The sequence below is a fragment of the Gossypium hirsutum genome, chromosome A02 (genome assembly GCF_007990345.1).
Source record: "Gossypium hirsutum isolate 1008001.06 chromosome A02, Gossypium_hirsutum_v2.1, whole genome shotgun sequence".
Lineage (NCBI taxonomy): Eukaryota > Viridiplantae > Streptophyta > Magnoliopsida > Malvales > Malvaceae > Gossypium > Gossypium hirsutum.
In genome coordinates, this window is record NC_053425.1 from 85,836,345 (window position 1) to 85,856,758 (window position 20,414).

The window sequence follows — 20,414 nt, forward strand, 5'->3', positions numbered from 1 at the left end:
TAGCCTACCCTTCGAGGGTTTGGCGAAATAATCTCATAATGACCTTGTCACCGTCACTTGGCTCGTGAGCTGTGGGTCTTGACCCTCTCCCTTCAAAACCGACTTATTGGGGCATGCAACACCCACACTTATACAGCCCACACTGTGAGATTGAAGTACCCCGCGTACCCTTCGGATATTTGGCGTGACTGTGACAAATGCAACATGAAATCTTCAACCACTCCCCATCCCTACTTTGCCATATCAATTAGGAAAGTGTCTTCCATTATATTTCTCAGATTTTTTCTCTTTTGTTTAAACTATGTATATAAACATGAAACAGCACCAAAACAAACATCTCTATCTCTAATATTTGGATTAACAAAGGAATCAGTCGACTTGCATGTTTTCAGGGAAGGGGATTGAAGCACAACAATGATAATAACCATTCTCATCATACTTGAATCTTTGAGAAAGATGAGCCTCCCGGATGAGATACTCGCCCCATTCCTCCGATCCAAACTGCTTGAAAATGCCACATGCGTTGAAGAAATCAGACTTTACCTTCCGATTTTTCCTCCTGAACAGTTACACCCCAAATAAATAAATAAATAAATTAGGGAAGGCACAATCACGAGGTTGCACAGCACTGCTACTTATAACAATAAATAAACATTATTACGGAAATGGGGTGGCACCTTTTCCGATGCTTCGCATTCATCACAGTGGCATGCAACTGAAATTTAACAACAGATACAACATTAATATTTTTGAGACCAGAAGGAAAGGAAAATAAAATGAAACTAAAAAACCAACTAAACATTGCTTCATACAAGGCACACAAGCATATATTGACTTCTAGATATGATTCTTTTCCCTTTCTTTTTGATCTATTTCCTTCCCTCACAATAGTCTTAACTAGATTTGCAGCAAACTAAGTTTGTCGTCCAGTGTTTGACATACAAATCTAAAGGTATACATTTAAGAGAAGGTGCCTGTCTTTATGATTTAGAGGATCGTTTCTTGAGGGAGGAAAACAATCAGACCTGACCCGAGGCAAAGCAGAACCCATAGACTGACCTTGAGGGATGTGGGGGGGAGGGGTATAGATGAGTGCTATGGTCCCTGTCATGTAAGAAGAGTTTTACACTTTGCAGGTTTTTTCAAGGTCAATCCATGGTGATATGCACCTTTTACCTATGTTCATCTTTCTGGAGCTTTTCTAGAGAGAACATTGTAACACAGACCAAGGCTCAATGACATATCGCGTTACTATTCATTCATACAGTAGGCTTTACTTTACCATACATAGGTGTAATTAAATATTGTTTCCTCACATTTTACAGATATCAGTAAACAAGTATCAAGTGAATGAGGTCGAATTGAAAGAAATGAAGAGCAGAGCATGCCAAAAAGGTGAATCTAGGATTGAAGGGAAGACAAAAATCTCTTTATGCTGGTAGATTTGAGCAAACAAATAAGGCATACCTCGTTCTGAGTAAAGAAGATCAAATAAACAAATGAAGAGAACACAGTTACATTGATTAATGATCAGGTGAAGGCTTTATTTACAAGTGGAAACCCAAAGATTTTCTCCTAAATTCGTGAAGTATTCAACATTAAAATCTCAACTAATAAACAATCAACACTAAAATATCTCAACAAATAAAAGTGTAGCAAGGACTCATTCAAACTTATTTGAAATTCAAGAAACAGCATTGCTGTTCATTCATTAATACCGAGAACATCTCAACTAATAACTACACAGATAGCACAAGCTTTTAATACTACAGGAAAAAAGAACAAAGAAAAAACACACATAAGGCCAAAAGTCTTACCTTGAATTCATGTCTGATATCTCGCTCTAGAACAAGCCCAGCCTCAACAAAAGCATCAATAATAACTTCTAAGAAATGATAAGGAAACCAACAGAGAAATTGACAGAAAAGTTTAAACTTCAACAAAAATTGGGAACATGATTATTGTTCTTGTATTTCCAAGTGCAGAATCAAAAGAAAGGAAATATTATAAACTGGAAGAAATAAAAAAGGATACGACAGGCACATGAAAGTCGATTTTCACTGCCAATTTCTTCTCCAGGAGCATAGACAACACGGGCTTTATCCAAAGAACCCCTCATGCAATCCTGTGAAGGTAGAAAGATTTTAACTCAAGAAGTGTGTCCATGTGTCCTATAAAATGCCCCTAAAATACAATGCAAAATAAATGAAAGCAGCTCCCTCTTTCCGGCAGTCTGGCCTAATTAAAATTATTTGTAACTAGTTAACCAAATTAAAGAAAAGGCTGTAAACTAGAGCCTAGCAGTAAATTACGGTCATAATAGGATGACTCAATTAGCTAATTGAAAACTAGGCAAGAGTACTTTTGATTTACTGCAATCGCTCTCCAGGGTGATGAGTTGAACCTTGAACAACCGCTAAGAAACCCAATTTTTTATTCTTACAGTTCAGATAATAAGTTCTCCAATGGTATGCAATCAATTAAACCCAAGCATGCTTATCAATATCTTAAAGGAAATTTATGAAAGAGTCAATGCTGTCCGAGTTTGCAGACTAACAGGCTTGAACAGTATTAGCTCATTCACAAGTAAAAATCACATATTAAGCAAGCAAGTGTCAGAATATCAGGGCTAAAAATCACATATTAAGCAAGCAAGTGTCAGAATATCAGGGCTACAATGAACTTACCAGACCCTTAAGTCTTACAAACAGAGGTCGATTATCCAAGGCATCCATCACTTTTGGGGAGATACTCTGTGTGGAAAAAACAAAACATTATACATCAAGCAATTCTGGAATTGGCCAATATCGAACTGATCATTCGATGCAAGAGAATTTACCTTCAATACCTCAGTTGCTAAATTAACTCGTTCTTTGTTCCACAACTTCAACATGAGCACCGTCAGGTGAAATGTTTTAGGTTTAATAAATATGGACTTTTCGATTCTCAAGTCTGTCAAGTCCAATATATATCAGCAAGGTTTGTTAACGCAATAAGAGGAAAATGCTTAGAATGCTAAAATAAAGGTATTGCAACTTAATAATCAATCACAAAGTTCTTGCAATTGCAGGCAGCAGCGTCTTGTTCCATGACTGTGGCTTACAACCCCTGAATCTTGGGGATTCATTATTCAGAGAATATTTATTTATTCAAACTCAACATGAAGTGCAATGGTTCCAAACCTTCCAAACATGAAATTTTCAGAGGTCCTTGACAAAAGATTCAGTACTAATACTTGCAATGACGATAAAGGTTTATGCATGTATATGTGCATATGCAAGGCATATCATGCTATCTATGCGTATAGAGTTCTAATATATCTAAATGGAAATTTTAGAAGAAGGGGAAGCATCAAAGAACCAGATTGTTCGCTTGCCTGATAAACTAGAAGACTTTGAGTCTTTAGGCTCTTTAGGTGCATAACTAACAAGAGGTATGCCTCTTACATCCACCTTAACACTTTCCATGTCATTGGCAACTTTAAGTTCAACTGCCACAGCAGATCCTTTATCTAGATGCTCATCCTGAGCATCACCTTCAGAACCATCTCCATTGGAGTTGCCTTCTAGATTCTCACTCGCATTAGCATCACTGATTCCTAATATTTAGTTCTGAAAGTTGAAGAGCTTTGCAACCAGCTCGGGGTGTATAGCTAATGGAAGAGACACAAAATGAGAGTAATCTAGACTTGGATTCTTAACCGCCTGTATTATGGAAACAACGAACCCAGAAAAGGTTATTCATTATCGGCTACCAGTCATCAAGTTCCTAATGGAAACAAGATATCGATTGCCAGAACTGTCTCATGTTGACTAAATATTTATAAACATAGCATCATAAAATACAGGAAAATAGCTGACTAACCTCATTAATTATATGCTGTATCTCTTTTGAAGCTTTAGCTACGCTAACAGCTGAAGTGCCTTCAATAACTGCATGCAATAACCATTCAGGGAAAAATAAACCATTGGAATTAATTTCACATTTCATATGTCAAGGGCCATTCAACCTAAAGGCATAAGCTGTACATGGGGTTCAAGAAAAGTTTTTATTTGCCAACACCATGAAGGCATGGACATTAGCAGGCCCACCACATGCTTTATGCTGAATTGAATTTCCAACACAATAGTGGTGATTTGAGCTCTGGACCACAGATCCAATGTGCTCTCATACCATGTTAAGAACCATTCAAATATAAAGTAAAAATCCTAGTTAAGGTTCAAGAGAAGTTTTAAAATCATACGAGTAAAATTTTTATAACCAGATAAGTTTGGCATTGCTCAGGTTAAAATTGTATAAGAAATGTGATATAGCCAAAAAAAGTATTTTAAGGAATTAAAAAACAAAATTTTACTAATAGCATCCTCCTGCTTTGATGACGGAAGGATAATCTGAACTCCTGTCTCCTTTTCAATCTTTTCCTTTGTAGATCCACTGTAGAGAATATAATATAATTTTAAAAGAATTAAAATAAATCTAAGGATTTGTAATGTTTGGATGCTGAGCTTCATACTCTTTTCCTCTGACAAATTGAATCACGGAGGCACCAACCTGTTTATCAAGCATAGAGAAAAATAGGGCAAAAAATTGAAGCTTACTATGTGGGAAAAAAGAAACAAAAAGAAAAGTCAAAGGCCTAGAGTAGATGCAAACATCATGCATGAACAAAAAGCTAATGTGGGAGCTATCAATAGAATAAAAGAAGCTCCAAAAGCTTGTAGTACGTAATTCCTAAAAGGAAGTTCTACTTTAGAATCATTTTCTTCAGGACCAAAAGTTATTGAAACTCAACAGAGATAACAAGAGGTATTAATTGTTCAATCCTCTTCTAGGGCAAGGACTAACAGCTGTAATGTGCATCAGAAAGGCAAGAAAATTTAACATGTTAACCAACTAAACTTTACCTCAACAGAAAGTGAGTGCTTTGCAGCTGAAAGCACTGGATTTTCTTTTGATGCTTCATCTTCAATATCATCCTCCAAGGCTTTAGGACTGACAGTTGCATCCTTAACTTCAATCATCGACTCATTTACTTCTTGCATTTGACTTCCAATTTCTGACTCAACCCCGACATCCTTCACCACAGGCTCTGCAAATTAACATAAAAGACTTTACAGGCCACATAGAATATGATATAAACCAAAAAAAGATCCAACTACCAAGCCAATCTACTGCTAAGAAGTATAAAGCTCCCATAGCTGCTGGATTGTAGAAAAACATATACAGCAACACAAGTAACAATAATGTAAAGGACGTTTCCAAACCTGATTAGAAACTGATTAGAAATTTACCTGAAGTCAAGCATTTGATATTTTCTAAAATACTTTTACTAAGACCAACAAACAAATGTATGATTACATCAACAATGGAGACAGATAAAGCCTAACCTTAAAAACATATGTACATATGAATAAGATGACCTTTATCAAAAAAGGATATGATAGAGAAAAACATCATGTATTTTGACTAGTTTCACAAACAAGAAATACCTTCAAGGGAACTAGCTTGAGTACATACTGGTTTCCATACAGGAGTACCTATCGTTCTTTTCCTCCTGTCCATCGTGCTGAGCTTATCTTTCACCCCACCTATCCTCAAATCAAGGCTCAATTTTTTATTCGAATATAGCCCCTGCAAGCAAGTTGGTATTACTTTAATGAACCTGACAACCTTGTAAGACTCTATCCACTTCAACTCTACCACATCTATGGTCGATTCAATTTTAGCAGTTAGGTGGAAAAGAAAGAATACATCCAGATACCTTTTCCTGACTCTGTAGCATAACATAAGAACTCAAATAGCATAATTCAGACTGAGCTACTAATTTCAGGGAAAAAATATTTGCTTTAAAATAAGACAAAATTTCTTTTTACCTTTCCAAACTCAAAATGGGGCCTTATACCTATTCAATCCAGTGACCAAGCATAGACTTCATTGGTGACCAAAAGTTTAATATTTCGTTCAAATGCAGTAAAGTACTTCATAGTCCTTTAACAAATAGAACACAAAAGATCAAGCTAACATACTTGGGATGGGAAGAAGAGAATCACAATGCTGGTATAAGGAAATGAACTTGAATAGCTACCGAGGTTATCATTTTGTGTGATCACTCCATCTAGATTTGGAGCACTGTTTGAGTCTTACAAAGCTATGACATATAATACAAAGTTTACTTGATTTTATTTTAAAATACACACACGAATTATAACTTCACTCTAAAAAAAGACGCCTATACAAACTGAGCCACAACAACCAAAACAAACATACTGGTGACATGGAAGAATCAAAGGGCAGTATTCAATTCAAGTGCTAGCAATAAGGCCTTATGACTTAAGATGATTACACTACCTTACATAAACATTTAAAATGAGTATTAAAACAAAGTTTAAAGGGGGGAAATCTTTGAAATCGTGATGCTCTTAAGTCTTAACACAAATTCTTTAAGATAAAAACCTGAAAATAGTTATCCGGCTTCGATTTGACATAAGTATTTGTGAGCTTCAACAAACGGTCAACTCTGCATAGATAATTAATACTGAATTACCATAGTATTTTTTAAAAAATGAAAGGCTTTCGGCGATTGAAAGCTTCATGTTTCATATTCATCGGTGTTTTCTTTTAAAATCCTTTGAACTTTACAGTGCCTAACATATTGAAACAAAAACAACTGCTTGAATTGGAAAAAAAAATAGTGCATACATAAACTGCTTGGCAGACAGGAATCAGGTATAACTAAAAGAAGAATGTAAGATTTGAAAGCAAACCTGTGGAAAATGAAAAAAACCCAATCTAACTTTTCACTTCCTTTCGAAAAGAAAATTACTATAAGCAATTTTAGAGCGAAAGTTAGTAAAGAAACAGAGGGTGAAGTAAAAGAAGCGTACCTGAAAAGAGACTTACAAGCAAACATTCGTATATTTCTGCTTCTGCCGCTGCCGCCTTCTCTTCCTTTGGACTTTGAGCAAGTAGGCTTTGATTTTTCTGTTCCACACGTGTGATTTCTTTCCCAGGTAAGAGAATGTGCAAATGACAAGAGAAAAAAAATATATAATAGAATTGTAATAGAATAAAATTATAATGGAGTAGAGTTGTAATAAAATAAAATTATAATAGTAATTTAATTATTTGATTGAATAGAATGGAATAGAACTGTAATAATATTATTGTATTTGGTTAAATGGAATAGAGTTGTAATAATATAAAAAAGGAAATCGAAATTATCAGAGTACCCTCAATAGAAATTTTATTAAAAAGATGAGATTATTATTAAATATAATTTAATAAAAACAATAATACATAATTTAATCCTATTTTAATAAATTTATTATTAAATATAATTTAACAATAAGAATATATAATTTAATAATATTCTTAATATAACAATAACTAAAATATGAATTAATAAAAATAATATAAAACCTACTTTATTATTTTTAAAATATAATGCATATTTAATGTGTTAGAATATTATTAGTGAAACAAATAATTTAGCATATATATCATAATCTATAGGTTACTTAAAGAATAATTTAAAAGAGTAATTTAAAGAATATCTTGTCTCAAATATTTTTACTCATAGACAGATGTTGAAATACAACAAAAGAACTAATGAATTGTTATATTGTGTGTATATATATATATTTAACATATTTCATTAATTTATTTATGCTTCTAAACGTGTATAATATAAGAATCATATGTAAAAGTAAAAATGAATAATATAGTTTTAATGTATGTAATCACAAACCCTCATGCAACTTCATTTTTACATGTGCCAAACTTCACAAAGAATACTGATTGAAAGTATCTATTCACGAAAAATAGCATTAAGGTTCCTTTAAAATACTGACGGAGAGTATTCTACAGAATCAAATATGATACTACAAGGCTATTTTAATATAATATATATTAATGGAAAATTATTGAACATATAAAGCTTTCCTGCATCAATGAATGTATTTTAGAAGCTGGAAAATACAAAGTAAGAATACCAATAGACTGAATATACTTGAATAACACGCAACCATTGGCTCCCCTTCTTGAAAAATTGTAAAGCTTTTGCAGCTACAATCAATGGCAACTCAGTCTCTCAAGCTACCCATTTGTCCAATGCTCCATAAACTATCTCTTTTTCACTGGGAAGTTGAGAAACCTACTTTTACATATAGAAATAGTGTATATCTTTATCTTTAAATACTAAATACATACTATAACTAAAAACTATACCCAAAATAAAGAATTGCATACAATTAGTACTAGGAGAAAAAAAAAACAAAAAACGGGTGAGGGTTTCAAGCTGAGAAGCATACAAGTAAAATCAGACTCATTTCTTTTTTCCAAAAAAAAAAGAGGTTAATTGTATCATAATCACAGCAAGGGTTTATTCCAAGTTTGGACGAACATAATAGGCGTCTTGTGTGTTGGCTTGATTTTAGCAAATTGCAAATGTTTGTGATTAAGATGGTAAAAAATTCAACCTGAATCATATTTGAGAGTGCATGTATTTTTGTTTGTAATCACACCCTCTAAGCCAGGACCTAAGTTATCAATGAGAGAAGCATTTAATGTTTTAATTTAAGTAAAGAACACAACATTGAACCAAAAATAAAAATAAACAGAGAAAAAACAACAGCACAACAAGTTTGCAGGTTAGATAGTATGCATTTACAGATAGAAATATACCTATTGAAAGAATAAACTGAAAAATTATTGCAGGCACAAATCAAACAGACTAAACCATAACCCATGAAAAGAACCTTGAACGAAATGAAAAATAAAACAATAAAACTCCAGACCAATGTCAACAGTTACCAAAATTTTCTTTGATTCAGCAGATGTGGTGGGTGATCTCAACCTAGCAAACAATTCCTGAATGAAGGTGCTATCATCCTTCAATGTAGAAATAACCTACAACACATTATTGCAATTAGTGCAAAAGAAAACAAAAAGGCACATGTATTTAACAAAAAACACTAAAAATCTTACAATAGCATTGTTTGAATGAATTATAGAATTGAGACTGGCAGCTGTGGCCTCATCTAATACCCTTGCCAAAACAACATCTCGAAAGAAACAATCAAAAGCAAGAGTTACATGATTAAAGACGAGAGTGAGACTTATAAATAAAGTTTTTTACCATGCATACCTTTAAATAACCAACTCTGTACATCTGGTGTATCTTTGACAGGACGAGGGGATTTTTAATTGTAATAGCCTGTAAAAATCAACTATCATAAAATGATGTTGGAGATTTGGCACACTTTAACCGGATGAAGTAAGAACTTCAATCTGGACTTTAACAGTAGTGTATTATACCCGGATAAAGAATGAAGGAAAAATGCTGAAAAATTCAAGCTTTGAGCTTCTTACAGGAATAGAGAACAGAATTTTGAAGGCAAAGAGAAGTGGAGCATATGGAAGTAAAATCTGATGATTTCATTCAAAAGAAACTTTGGCTCAAAGCCATTACATATACCAGACATTAGCTGGTCAAAAAATCAACAAATTCATCACCTAAATATTACCTAACTCCACTAGTTACATAGGGACTAGATGATTTTGCTAACCAGCTCTTTGACCATCAAGTTACATCAATTTGTCATTCAAAATGAACTCAATTACAAAAAACATTGTTAAAAAAAGTAACAAAATGAAACTGAGATGAAAAAGTAGCATTAGCATATTAACATCTTCAGTTGCACGTACTTTACCCGGGTAACATATGTGCATAAATTCTTACGTGCATGAATTTGCATGAGCTGTATGTGTTGCATGGGAACTAACTTCAACACTTCTCCTTAGTTTCCATGCTTGTAACACCTAGCTACTTTTTCAGTCTTATAAATCTTGACGCACCAAGGGCCTTTGTGAAGATATCAGCAACTTGTTCTTCTGAATTGCAATGAATCAGCTCCACCTCTTGAGCTTGTTCCATCTCCCTTATCACATGTAATTTGATGCTGAAGTGCTTCGTTCTACCATAGAAGACAGGATTCTTTGCAATTGCAACAGCAGACTTGTTATCACAAAAGATCTATGTTGCTTCCCTTTGATGTAGGTTAAGATCAGCTAGAATTTTTCTTAGCCAAATGGCTTGATTTACAGCATTGGCAGCTGCAACATATTCAGCTTATGCTGTTGATTGAACCACCATTGATTGTTTCCTTGAGCTCCAACAAAACGTGGTTGAGCCAAGGGTAAAAGCATATCCAGAGGTGCTTTTCATATCATCACTTGAACCAGCCCAGTCACTATCTATGTATCCAACAAGCTTCAAACTTTCAGCCTTGTTAAATAGCATCCCATGGCTTAAAGTACCTTGATATATCTAAACACTCGTTTGGCAGCTTGAAAGTGCTTCTCATTGCAACAATGCATGAATCTTGAGAGCAAACTGACAGCAAACATAATGTCTGGCCTAGTAGCAGTTAAATATAGCAAACAACCAACTAGGCTCCTGTAGGTAGACTTATCGACTGGTTCATGATCTCCTTGGTTTGACATCTTCATTCCAACAGCAACCGGAGTGCTTGTTGGCTTACAATTCTGCATTGAGAACTTGGACAAAACCTTCAAGGCAAACGTTCTCTGACTTAGAAAGATTCCTCCTTAAGCTTGAGTCACTTCCATGCCAAGGAAATATGTCATCCTTCTTAAATCAGACATTTCAAACTCCTGCTTCATTTTGGCTTTAAAATCAGCCAACATTGCTTGGTCTCCTCCTGTGACCAAAAGATCATCAACATAGAGAGACACAATGAGCTGTGTTTCAACTCCTTTCTTCTTAACATACAATATTGGCTCACTGAAGCTTCTTTGAAATCCCAAACTGACCAAGTACCTGTCAATTCGAGCATACCAGGCTCTAGGAGCCTGTTTTAGGCCATATAATGCCTTCTTAAGCCTGTACACCATTTGTTCTTTGCCAGATACAATGAAGCCTTGAGGCTGATCAATGTAGATCTCTTCTTCAAGGAAGTCATTGAGAAATGCAGACTTCACATCAAGCTGATGAATATTCCACTGCATTTGAGCTGTCAAGGCAACCAGTAACCTGATGGTGTCTAGCCTGGCCACTGGTGCAGATGTTTCCAAGTAGTCCAGGCCATATTTCTAGCTGAATCCTTTGACTACAAGCCTGGTCTTCAGTTTGTTCAAGCTCCCATCAGCATTTTTCTTGGCTCGATGGACCCACTTTACTCCAATAACCTTCCTTTTAGATAGTCTAGGAACCAATTCCCATGTCTAGTTCATCTCGATCATGGCAATTTCATCAACCATAGCCTATTTCCATCCTTTATCAGCTTTAGCTTCTTCAAAACTGCATGGTTCTTCTTGTGCAACATGAGCCCTCTCATAAACATCAGCCAAAGTCCTTGTACCCCTGACTGGTTCATCATCAACATCCATCTCTGGATCATTTTGATCAGATTCGAACTGATCTGTCATAAGTTCTTCAGAAATGACTTCAGGTTCATTTCTTTCCTAATTCCAATAAGCCTTCTCATCAAACACCACATCTCTGTTACTTGGACTTTGTTGGTTAAAAGATCCAAAATCCTATAACCCTTTTTGACTGTACTATACCCGGCTAAAATACCAGGAAGAGCTCTTTTGGACAATTTATCCCTCTTTACAGCTGGTACTTGGCTGTAACATAAGCAACCAAAGACTTTCATATGAGCCAATGATGGCTTGAACCCGAACCAGGCCTCAAAAGGTGTCTTGTGAGCAAGTGCTTTGGTTGGAAGCCTATTCTGAATGTAGATAGCAGTATTGAAAGCTTCAGCCTACATGGTCTTGGGTAAATTTTTCTCAAATAATAAGCATCTGGCCATATCCATCAAGCTCCTGTTCTTCCTTTCACTAACCCCATTTTGCTGGAGTGTGTAAACATTGGTTAGCTGGTGTTTGATGCTAGCATCATCACAAAAGGTATTAAACCCGGATAAAGTATACTCTGTTCCATTATCAGACCTAATGGTCTTTATCTTGCAGCCTATTTCTATTTCCACTGTAGCTTTAAACTTCATAAACACTTGAATAACCTTAGACTTATGCTTCAAGAAATAAATCCAGCAATATCTAGTACAGTCATCAATGAAGAGAATAAAATACCTGTTGCCACTTAGTGATTCAATCCTCATGGGGCCACAAACATCAGTATGCACCAATTCCAACTTATTTGATACTCTCCAGGTGGTGTTTGTAGGAAATGGAAGCCTGGCTTGCTTTCCCATCTGACAAACCTCACAAACATCTTCAATCTGAACTATCTTGGTGAAGTTTTCAACCATTTCCTTGCTGACCATTCGAGCCATAGATTTGAAGTTAGCATGACGAAGTCTTTGATGCCAGAGCTTGGTGTCTTTTGTTAAAGCAACATGGGCTGAATGTGAGTCACCTGACCAGTTGAATTTAAAGCATTTGTCACTCATGGTGACTGTCATGAGACTTGATCCATTTGGATCAGTGATTTGGCACTCCTGGGCTTTGAACACAACAGAATACCCCTTTTCTAGCAGTTGAGAAATGCTAAGTAGGTTCCTGTCAATCTCAGGTACCAGCAGCACATTTTTGATGATTTTGTCACCTGTGGTAGTGCATATTTGCACATCTCCCTCACCTTCAGCCTTGATTAACTAACCATTCCCAATTTTTACCTTGGTTTTGTAGGATTTGTCCAAGGTTTTAAAAATGGTTGCATCTGGTGACATGTGGTTAGTGCAGCCACTGTCCAACAACCAGCCTTTTGTACTTTTCTTCTGGCCAACTGAGCAAGAAACGGTAAAGACTTGTTCTTCGTGGTCACTACTGTCTTCAGCCACTCAAGCTTCTTCATTCTTGTATTGTGGTTGGTTTTGGCCAGGTCTGCCTTTTTCTTTGCAGACCCTTTCAACATGGCCCTTCTTCTTGCAGTGTTGACACACAACATCTGGCCTGGACCAGCATCTGGCCTCTTGATGACCAGGTCTTCTGCAAAATCTGCAAAGTTGATCTCCTCCTCTTGCAGCATTAGGCTTAGGCCTATTTTTCCAGTTCTTCTTGCCTTTAAAGGCTGAAGTGCTCGAGGTTGCTTTGGCCTTGGCTTGAAAAGCCCCCTCCTGATGCTCCTCCATTCTACTGGCTCTTCTTTGCTCTTGAGCATAAAAAGCATTAATGAGCTCAGTTAGGGAGATGGTTGCCAGGTCTCTAGAATCCTCTAAGGAGGATATTTTTGCTTCATACCGTTCTGGTAAGGTAGAGAGCACTTTCTCCACAATCCTTGCCTCATCAAATTGTTCACCGAGGAGCCTTATGCTGTAACTACAGCCATGATTCTGTCAGAATACTTCTTGACAGTTTCTTCTTCTTTCATCTTTAAGTTCTCGAACTCCCTTCTCAGATTCAACAACTGCTGCTGCCTTGTCCTCTCAGTATCTTGGAACTCCTCCTTGAGCTTGTCCTAAGCTTGCTTAGGAGTCTCACAAGCCATGATCCTGGTGAAGATAACATCAGAAACACAGTTCTGAATGCATGATATGGCCTTGTGTCTTTTAATCCTCTCATCTGTGTGTTGTCTGATTTGAGCCACTGTGGGGTTGGCTCTGAGTGGTGCTGGTTCAATATCTGAGTTGTCCACCTCCCATAAATCGAATGCCTAGAGGTTGGTCCTCATCTTGACCACCCAAATATGATATCCTTCTTCATTGAAGACTGGAGGTGCAGTTGGGGAGAAGCCTGATGAAGCCATCGTTTTGTTGTTTAACTATAACAGGTCCACTAAGACAAATGCTCTAGATACCAATTGTTGAAGATTTGGCACACTTTAACCGGATGAAGTAAGAACTTCAATCTGGACTTTAACAGCAGTGTATTATACCTAGATAAAGAATGAAGGAAAAATGCTGAAAAATTCAAGCTTTGAGCTTCTTGCAGGAATAGAGAACAGAATTTTGAAGGCAAAGAGAAGTGGAGCATATGGAAGTAAAATCTGATGGTTTCATTCAAAAGAAACTTTGGCTCAAAGCCATTATATATACCAGACATTAGCTGGTCAAAAAATCAACAAATTCATCACCTAAATATTACCTAACTCCACTAGTTACATAGGGACTAGATGATTTTGCTAACCAGCTCTTTGACCATCAAGTTACATCAATTTGTCATTCAAAATGAACTCAATTACAAAAAACATTGTTAAAAAAAAGTAACAAAATGAAACTGAGATGAAAAAGTAGCATTAGCATATTAACATCTTCAGTTGCACGTACTTTACCCGGGTAACATATGTGCATAAATTCTTACGTGCATGAATTTGCATGAGCTGTATGTGTTGCATGGGAACTAACTTCAACACTTCTCCTTAGTTTCCATGCTTGTAACACCTAGCTACTTTTTCAGTCTTATAAATCTTGACGCACCAAGGGCCTTTGTGAAGATATCAGCAACTTGTTCTTCTGAATTGCAATGAATCAGCTCCACCTCTTGAGCTTGTTCCATCTCCCTTATCACATGTAATTTGATGCTGAAGTGCTTCGTTCTACCATAGAAGACAGGATTCTTTGCAATTGCAACAGCAGACTTGTTATCACAAAAGATCTATGTTGCTTCCCTTTGATGTAGGTTAAGATCAGCTAGAATTTTTCTTAGCCAAATGGCTTGATTTACAGCATTGGCAGCTGCAACATATTCAGCTTCTGCTGTTGATTGAACCACCATTGATTGTTTCCTTGAGCTCCAACAAAACGTGGTTGAGCCAAGGGTAAAAGCATATCCAGAGGTGCTTTTCATATCATCACTTGAACCAGCCCAGTCACTATCTGTGTATCCAACAAGCTTCAAACTTTCAGCCTTGTTAAATAGCATCTCATGGCTTAAAGTACCCTTGATATATCTAAACACTCGTTTGGCAGCTTGAAAGTGCTTCTCATTGCAACAATGCATGAATCTTGAGAGCAAACTGACAGCAAACATAATGTCTGGCCTAGTAGCAGTTAAATATAGCAAACAACCAACTAGGCTCCTGTAGGTAGACTTATCGACTGGTTCATGATCTCCTTGGTTTGACATCTTCATTCCAACAGCAACCGGAGTGCTTGTTGGCTTACAATTCTGCATTGAGAACTTGGACAAAACCTTCAAGGCAAACGTTCTCTGACTTAGAAAGATTCCTCCTTAAGCTTGAGTCACTTCCATGCCAAGGAAATATGTCATCCTTCTTAAATCAGACATTTCAAACTCCTGCTTCATTTTGGCTTTAAAATCAGCCAACATTGCTTGGTCTCCTCCTGTGACCAAAAGATCATCAACATAGAGAGACACAATGAGCTGTGTTTCAACTCTTTTCTTCTTAACATACAATATTGGCTCACTGAAGCTTCTTTGAAATCCCAAACTGACCAAGTACCTGTCAATTCGAGCATACCAGGCTCTAGGAGCCTGTTTTAGGCCATATAATGCCTTCTTAAGCCTGTACACCATTTGTTCTTTGCCAGATACAATGAAGCCTTGAGGCTGATCAATGTAGATCTCTTCTTCAAGGAAGTCATTGAGAAATGCAGACTTCACATCAAGCTGATGAATATTCCACTGCATCTGAGCTGTCAAGGCAACCAGTAACCTGATGGTGTCTAGCCTGGCCACTGGTGCAGATGTTTCCAAGTAGTCCAGGCCATATTTCTGGCTGAACCCTTTGACTACAAGCCTGGTCTTCAGTTTGTTCAAGCTCCCATCAGCATTTTTCTTGGCTCGATGGACCCATTTTACTCCAATAACCTTCCTTTTAGATAGTCTAGGAACCAATTCCCATGTCTAGTTCTTCTCAATCATGGCAATTTCATCAACCATAGCCTGTTTCCATCCTTCATCAGCTTTAGCTTCTTCAAAACTGCATGGTTCTTCTTGTGCAACATGAGCCCTCTCATAAACATCAGCCAAAGTCCTTGTACCCCTGACTGGTTCATCATCAACATCCATCTCTGGATCATTTTGATCAGATTCGAACTGATCTGTCATAAGTTCTTCAGAAATGACTTCAGGTTCATTTCTTTCCTAATTCCAATAAGCCTTCTCATCAAACACCACATCTCTGCTACTTGGACTTTGTTGGTTAAAAGATCCAAAATCCTATAACCCTTTTTTACTGTACTATACCCGGCTAAAATACCAGGAAGAGCTCTTTTGGACAATTTATCCCTCTTTACAGCTGGTACTTGGCTGTAACATAAGCAACCAAAGACTTTCATATGAGCCAATGATGGCTTGAACCCAAACCAGGCCTCAAAAGGTGTCTTGTGAGCAAGTGCTTTGGTTGGAAGCCTATTCTGAATGTAGACAGCAGTATTGAAAGCTTCAGCCCACATGGTCTTGGGTAAATTTTTCTCAAATAATAAGCATCTGGCCATATCCATCAAGCTCCTGTTCTTCCTTTCACTAACCCCATTTTGCTGGAGTGTGTAAACATTGGTTAGCTGGTGTTTGATGCTAGCATCATCACAAAAGGTATTAAACCCGGATGAAGTATACTCTGTTCCATTATCAGACCTAATGGTCTTTATCTTGCAGCCTATTTCTATTTCCACTGTAGCTTTAAACTTCATAAACACTTGAATAACCTTAGACTTATGCTTCAAGAAACAAATCCAGCAATATCTAGTACAGTCATCAATGAAGAGAATAAAATACCTGTTGCCACTTAGTGATTCAATCCTCATGGGGCCACAAACATCAGTATGCACCAATTCCAACTTATTTGATGCTCTCCAGGTGGTGTTTGTAGGAAATGGAAGCCTGGCTTGCTTTTCCATCTGACAAACCTCACAAACATCTTAAATCTGAACTATCTTGGTGAAGTTTTCAACCATTTCCTTGCTGACCATTCGAGCCATAGATTTGAAGTTAGCATGACGAAGTCTTTGATGCCAGAGCTTGGTGTCTTTTGTTAAAGCAACATGGGCTGAATGTGAGTCACCTGACCAGTTGAATTTAAAGCATTTGTCACTCATGGTGACTGTCATGAGACTTGATCCATTTGGATCAGTGATTTGGCACTCCTGGGCTTTGAACACAACAGAATACCCCTTTTCTAGCAGTTGAGAAATGCTAAGTAGGTTCCTGTCAATCTCAGGTACCAGCAGCACATTTTTGATGATTTTGTCACCTGTGGTAGTGCATATTTGCACATCTCCCTCACCTTCAGCCTTGATTAACTAACCATTCCCAATTTTTACCTTGGTTTTGTAGGATTTGTCCAAGGTTTTAAAAATGGTTGCATCTGGTGACATGTGGTTAGTGTAGCCACTGTCCAACAACCAGCCTTTTGTACTTTTCTTCTGGCCAACTGAGCAAGAAACGGTAAAGACTTGTTCTTCGTGGTCACTACTGTCTTCAGCCACTCGAGCTTCTTCATTCTTGTATTGTGGTTGGTTTTGGCCAGGTCTGCCTTTTTCTTTGCAGACCCTTTCAACATGGCCCTTCTTCTTGCAGTGTTGACACACAACATCTGGCCTGGACCAGCATCTGGCCTCTTGATGACCAGGTCTTCTGCAAAATCTGCAAAGTTGATCTCCTCCTCTTGCAGCATTAGGCTTAGGCCTATTTTTCCAGTTCTTCTTACCTTTAAAGGCTGAAGTGCTCGAGGTTGCTTTGGCCTTGGCTTGAAAAGCCCCCTCCTGATGCTCCTCCATTCTACTGGCTCTTCTTTGCTCTTGAGCATAAAAAGCATTAATGAGCTCAGTTAGGGAGATGGTTGCCAGGTCTCTAGAATCCTCTAAAGAGGATATTTTTGCTTCATACCGTTCTGGTAAGGTAGAGAGCACTTTCTCCACAATCCTTGCCTCATCAAATTGTTCACCAAGGAGCCTTATGCTGTAACTACAGCCATGATTCTGTCAGAATACTTCTTGACAGTTTCTTCTTCTTTCATCTTTAAGTTCTCGAACTCCCTTCTCAGATTCAACAACTGCTGCTGCCTTGTCCTCTCAGTATCTTGGAACTCCTCCTTGAGCTTGTCCTAAGCTTGCTTGGGAGTCTCACAAGCCATGATCCTGGTGAAGATAACAACAGAAACACAGTTCTGAATGCATGATATGGCCTTGTGTCTTTTAATCCTCTCATCTGCGTGTTGTCTGATTTGAGCCACTGTGGGGTTGGCTCTGAGTGGTGCTGGTTCAATATCTGAGTTGTCCACCTCCCATAGATCGAATGCCTTGAGGTAGGTCCTCATCTTGACCACCCAAATATGATATCCTTCTCCATTGAAGACTGGAGGTGCAGTTGGGGAGAAGCCTGATGAAGCCATCGTTTTGTTGTTTAACTATAACAGGTCCACTAAGACAAAGGCTCTAGATACCAATTGTTGAAGATTTGGCACACTTTAACCGGATGAAGTAAGAACTTCAATCTGGACTTTAACAGCAGTGTATTATACCTAGATAAAGAATGAAGGAAAAATGCTGAAAAATTCAAGCTTTGAGCTTCTTGCAGGAATAGAGAACAGAATTTTGAAGGCAAAGAGAAGTGGAGCATATGGAAGTAAAATCTGATGATTTCATTCAAAAGAAACTTTGGCTCAAAGCCATTACATACACCAGACATTAGCTGGTCAAAAAATCAACAAATTCATCGCCTAAATATTACCGAACTCCACTAGTTACATAGGAACTAGGTGATTTTGCTTGCACACTTAAACAAAGTTGGTAACCAGCTCTTTAACCATCAAGTTACATCAATTTGTCATTCAAAATGAACTAAATTACAAAAACATTGTTAAAAAAAAGTAACAAAATGAAACTGAGATGAAACAGTAGCATTAACATATTAACATCTTCAGTTGCGCGTACTTTACCCGGACAACATATGTGCATAAATTCTTACATGCATGAATTTGCATGAGTTGCATGTGTTGCATGGGAACTAACTTCAACAAATGAACTCTTTTTAAAAGTTCCTAATTTTCTTCTTAATCTAAATTTCTTCCATGTCTAAACCTCCATCATTTCATTAAGACACGTTTAAGAATACAATACCTCCTTAAAAACAACTTGTTCTTTCAGAAAAAAGCTGATAGTGTTGCACCTGAGGAACATCAGCATCATCTGCATACAAGGAAAAAAATATCTTCAGTTTTAATGAAACCATGGTATAAACTATCAAGCAAATAATCAATTCTGGGGCATGTAGACAAGAACATCATATGAACACTAAGTAGAAAATCGAGAATTTAACAAAATGCAATAGATACTAAATGGCGAACCAAGATGTAGCTCAAAAAAGTAACCAATTTTGAAGCAACAAGCACAAGTTTAAACAAGCTTCACCTAATTACCAATGAAAGATGGATTGCTCTGCCTAAAGATTCATGCAAAAATTTACTTGAATTATCAATCACTTGCAAAAACTTACATTTATTCCTCAATAACAAGATAAAATTTCATATCATCAAAACTTACCATGACAGTAAAGTATCTTGGAAATTCTATGAAAGTTATAGACTATTAAGTTATTATGTAGAAGCTAAAACTCTAGTTACAGATATAATAGGTCATAATTTAGAAATTGAATTAAAAAATGACATAAAGAACCATGCACTTGAAAAGAGAAAGCAAACAAACAGGAAACATAGGAACTCTAAAAAAAATCCCAAAATATAAAAAAGTTATTTGCATAAAGAAGTATCGAGCCAATAATATAATTAAATTTTCAAATTAGACATTGAATTCAATCAACAATAATAAAAAATAATAAATCCACAAACAAACAATATAGGACATACATTCAAGAGAATCAATAATATCCATGATTAATTCATCCCCAAATATTTTCTCGAAAACTTGAGGACTATTAAGAAAAACTGTAAAATAGCAAAGGGAAGAAGACTAACAACAATCGTTGATAATTGATCGGAGCCTCACCGTTCCCACAATCGCTGGGCTACACAGTGGGAGATGTTCGCATTTCTTTGGAAAGCTCTGCCTTCGACATTGATTTCTCCATATTTTCCACCAAAAGAAAATCTACCGCACCCAAAATCCAAAAACAAAGAGTCGAACTGGGAAGAGATTTTCATCTGAAATTAAAAAAAAAAGCTATTACTATAGGCATTCAGAGCCCGACCCTCTGAATGGATATGTAGTGTTTACGCATAATAGAGCCCGCATGGAATAACAATTCGGCGGTCAAATTTCAACCAAACAAACATGTCACTATAGCGCGTGGAATAGGGACGGAATGGAATGGCCATTCTACCAAACCAAACATGCCTTAATTTAGTAAATGTTAATTGGGTAAACTACACTGCACGTCATCCAACTATACTTAAGTTTCTTTTTTGGTCACATAACTTTTAAAACTTTCAATATTGTCACTCAACTAATCGATTTTGTTTTTTTATTCATTTCCGCTTAGTGCCGAAAAGTGTTTGATGAAAGTGTGAG

The 20,414-nt window shown here is 36.8% G+C and overlaps 1 pseudogene; it reads right to left on the reverse strand.

Annotated features, from left to right (window-relative positions):
• Positions 1–247: 247 nt before the first annotated feature.
• Positions 248–6,941, reverse strand: LOC107951643 (uncharacterized; annotated as a pseudogene).
• Between the last annotated feature and the right edge of the window lie 13,473 nt (positions 6,942–20,414).